This window comes from Zingiber officinale, chromosome 5A, assembly GCF_018446385.1.
Source record: "Zingiber officinale cultivar Zhangliang chromosome 5A, Zo_v1.1, whole genome shotgun sequence".
Lineage (NCBI taxonomy): Eukaryota > Viridiplantae > Streptophyta > Magnoliopsida > Zingiberales > Zingiberaceae > Zingiber > Zingiber officinale.
In genome coordinates this window covers 62,404,833-62,409,426 of record NC_055994.1, presented here as the reverse complement: position 1 = coordinate 62,409,426, position 4,594 = coordinate 62,404,833, and the positions used below count along the sequence as shown (strand labels likewise).

Sequence of the window (4,594 nt, the reverse complement as noted above, 5' to 3'; positions counted from 1 at the left end):
ATTATCTTACAAAGAAAAGGTATAACTAGTAGTTTTCTTCCGCATCATACTAGTTATTTTCTTTGTAAGAATTCTAAATACAAGAGGCAATTAGATCTAGTTTTTTGAATTTATTTTTTGAGTTTGTATTTTCTTCTTTTTTGAATTTGTGATAAGATTGTTCTTTTTGGTTAACCTAGAGTTATTTAAGGAAATTAAATATTAGCTTTCCTTAAAAGGCTTTGTCTAGGGGGTGGTGGTTGCTCCCATATCCAAGAAGGCCATGTGCCTCGCCATGCAGTCCTAGAAGCCAATTTTGAAAATTAATATTTAATGGAATTAATAACATAGTTGGATTTGAATCAATAGTGTTAAGTTCCGCTTGCGATTCAAATCTAAATCATTAAAAATAGATAAGTTAAATTTGGAATCAATGATGTTAAGTTCCGTTTGCGTCTAAAGAACACAATAAGTTATTTAAGGAAAGGTTCGACACTTATACAAAAAATTTTTGTACAGTGGAACCAGTACATTTTCCTTGGACTAACCAACAATATCAACTATTCAAGTTCAAGTAAAGTGAAAGTAAGTTCCTTAAGGTTAAGCCAACACTCAAATTTATCCCTGTACAATACTTAACTCATATCATGCTACTTAAGATAGAGAAAAGAGGTGCACTAGACATACTAGCATTATACCAATAACATCATGAATTAAGATATAAACATGCTAACAATTTTGCTCTTAAAAAAGTTAGCAGTAGAAAGGAATGATGTTCTCTATGTGCCAAAAGATTTCAAAGGATAGTCAAGTGACATTCAAAAAACAAATACAGCAAGCAAAGCAAAGAAAAATGCAAGGCTGAAAATATAAAATGTATAAATTTGAAACAAAAATGTAGAATTTTTCAAGTTGCAAATACCTCCCCCCCCCCCCCCCCCCCAAACTTAAACTTTTCATCGTCTCGATGAAATCAATATGGTGGTAGAGGATGAGGGAGCTCTGGGAATTCGAGAAGGGGAAAAGGGAAAAGATCAATGAATCATCGGACTTCATCCCAAAAATATTACGTGAGGTTTCTTTATGATTGGAGTTTTAATCTTCTTCAATAGGTTAGACGTGATGTCGAGTTTAAAGAAGGGAAGAGTGTTTGGTTGGAGAAGTAAGATCTTAAGAAGGTAGATTCAAAAATAAAGATCTAATTTAGGGAGATTTCAGAGCTTGAAGGTGGAGGAGAAGAATTTCTATTCAGATCTAGATCTATATCCTATTTATGAAGAAGAATTTGTGAGGGATCTAGATTTGTGAAGCAAAAAAATGAAGATGAAGATGAGAGAAGTTATAAAAGAGGAAATTTGCTTGGTGGTGTGGCCAACACGGCTTTGACACGGCCGTGTCTTATAGACACGACCAAGCAAAAATGCTTCACACGACCATGTAGATCTACATGGCCTAAACTGTCCTCCCATGGTCGGATCTACACGGTTGTGCCAAATGGCATGGGCACTACATGCTCCTTCTCATCTTTGCTCACACGACCGTGTTTATCGCACAACCGTATTCTTTTCCTTCTCTGTTGTTCTCACACACCCGTGTGGCACACAAGACCTTCTTCATCTTCATCTCTAGAGTTCTCATACGGTCGTGCGAAGTTGTACGGCCATGACCTCCTTCTTCTCGAATGGACTCACACGGGCAGTGTGAGTCACACGGCTTTGTGCTCCTCCACCCCTGTAAGTGTCACACGACCATGTATGGTACACGACCGGGCTCTGTCAAGGCTGAAATTACTACACTTCCTCCTTGGTCACTTCTCTAATGCTTCTATGGCCATGAAATTATCATGGCCAGCTCATGAAGCTATATCCAACCTGAAAATAGAAACAAAATCAAATTAGAAATTCTAACTAATGAAAAAGACAACTCAAATTAAATCTAACAAAAGAACCCTTGAGTTGCCTCTCAAGAAGTGCTTATTTAAGGTCATTAGCTCGACCTCGTCTCCGTTTCCACTGCTATACCCAAGGAGAAAGGAATTTCTCTCCTAGGGTTAAGTGGGTTCATTCTTCCCTCATTCTTTCCCTCAGAGGGCATATGTATTTTTCACTTTTAATGGGAGGCCTTCTCCCAATGCTTGTCGGATTAGGTTCTTCATCCGACGGCCTCCCATCAGGATGGAAGTTCCAATCCTCAAATTTGCAAGCATCTGCCTCATTGCAAACACTCACCAGAAAAGATGAGACATGGTTAGAAGAATTAGATAAATCATATTCTAACCTTTCCTTATCGATTACCAATGAAAGTATATGATTTTTGACATCAATTTTTGCTCCAGCAATTGCAAGGAAGGGTCTTTCTAATAAGATTGGAATTTTTGGGTCTTCTTCCATGTCAAGTATCACGAAATCTTTGGGAATAATGCTCTCACCAACTTCTACCAGCACATCTTCCACAATACCCATAGGGTACCTGGAAGAATGATCGGCTAATTGCAGTGCCATGGTAGTTAGTTTAAAGTTTTTGAGCCCTAGTTTATTACAAATTGAGTATGGAATGAGGCTAACACTTGCCCCCAAATCATGAAAAGCCTTTTTTATAAATTCAGCTCATATAGTGCAAGGTATATAAAAGCCTCCTGAATCTTGGAGCTTCGGGGGAGTGTTCTTCTAAAATAAAGTGTTACATTCTTCAGTAAGAGCTATGGTCTTGATGTCTCCTTTTTTTCTTTTGTTGGACACAATATTCTTCAAAAATTTGACAAACTTTGGTATTTGTTAAATCACATCAATCAAAGGTACCTCGACACTAATATCTTTAACTTTATCCAGAAATCTATCGAACTCTTCATCTTTCTTCATCATGATTAATTTTTGAGGAAAAGGGATTACTTAACTTTGATTGTAAAGTGGAAGAGTCTCTTCAACCTTCTTGGTACTCTCCTCTTCATCTTAAATCTGAATTGGTTCAAGTGTTGGAGAAGAGAGATCTTCTTGACTTTTCATCCCTTTTGGTGCAGTCACTTGAGAATCTCCCAAGGTTCATTCGCTCTTAAGTTCAATTCTGTTACAATTTTTCCATTGGGTTGACATCAGGTTTTCTTGGAAATTGTCCTAGTGCTCTTAAAGATGAGAAAGCTATCAGGGCAATTTGGCTATATTGTATTTTCTGGTGCTTCTCTGAATTGTCAATTCTCTGAGTGAGTAGCTTGATATCTTGCTTCATTTTGTTTTGATTGGAAATTACTTCTTCAATCATTTTCTCTAATTTAGAAAATTGATACCCTTGAGAAGATTGTTGTTGATAGCCTTGCTGTCCAAGCTGATAGTTTGGTTTAATCCCTGTGGATGGTCCTTGTTCTTGATTATTTCTATAAGAGAAGTTTCGATGATTCTTCCAACCAAGGTTGTATATGTTGGAGTATGGGTTATTCTATTTTTGACTGTAACTCATGATAGCATCACACTACTCTATTTGATTAATTTGTGCAGAAATAGCTCCTAAAGGACATGAGTCTTGGGAATTATCTGAGCTTCTACAAGTTTCACAAACACATATTATGGCATTCACTGTGCTAGAACTTGTACCCATGTTTTCCAGATTTTTAGTGAGAGCATCCAGTTTTGAAGACATCAAAGTAATTGCATCTGCACCAAATTTTCCTAATGCTTTAGCTGGGGGTGCATTCATAAGTACCCCTCCAGCTGTAGAATCTAGACACCTTTGTATGATAGTTGATGCCATTATAAAAAGTATGTAGAACCAACCATTTTTCTAATCCATGATATGGGCATTGTCTAAGCATATTGTTGTATCTATCCCATACTTCAAATAAAAATTCTGAGTCTGATTGTCTAAAGCTTGCAATTAGATTTTTCATGTGAGCGTTCTTACTTGGAGGATAGAATTTATCAAAGAACTGTTGCTCACATTGCTCCCAAGAGGTTATGTTATTAGTGGGTAAGGAATTCAACCATTGTTTTGCTCTATCTCTTAAAGAAAACCCAAATAATAATAATCTCACTGCTTCGGATGGAACACCGTTCATCTTCATTGCGCTACAAATTTTGTTGAAAATTTCAAGATGTTAATTAACTTCTTCATGTGGTCCATCTCCAAACTGATTTTGTTACACAATAGTAATTATTGCAGGATTGATCTCAAAATTATTGGCTTCAATAGATGTTCTTGTGATACTAGAACAAAGCCATCTAGCATAGGGTGCTGCATAATCTTTCAATGGTTTGTTTGCTATAGTAGAGCATTCTTGTTTTCTTGATTTCTTTGCAAAATCTTCCTTCTATGAAAAGTTCTATCAATATATGGATCAAGATATAATAGATTTCCTGCAAAGTTAGATCTACGCATACAAGAATAAGATCTCAAGTTTTTTTAGAATTTCTTTTTACTTGAAAAATAAACTAGATCAAAATGCTGAAAATATAAAATGCAAAATTTGAATTGCAACAAGTTAAATTGTAGAAAAAAAAAGTAAATAGAAATAAAAGGTAGGATTGTGAAAATAGAATTTCTAAGACTAGTTACAACTATGTAATAGAAAAGAAAAGAAAAGTTTAGTCTAACTCAAATGATTATCTATAATGTTATAGACGCAGAC

The 4,594-nt window shown here is 35.8% G+C and overlaps 1 non-coding gene across 1 annotated transcript; it reads left to right on the top strand.

Annotated features, from left to right (window-relative positions):
- Positions 1-3,752: 3,752 nt before the first annotated feature.
- On the top strand, positions 3,753-3,862 carry LOC121983603. Its single transcript, XR_006112633.1, has one exon. It is a non-coding gene; the product is annotated as a small nucleolar RNA R71 (small nucleolar RNA).
- The last annotated feature ends 732 nt before the right edge of the window (positions 3,863-4,594 follow it).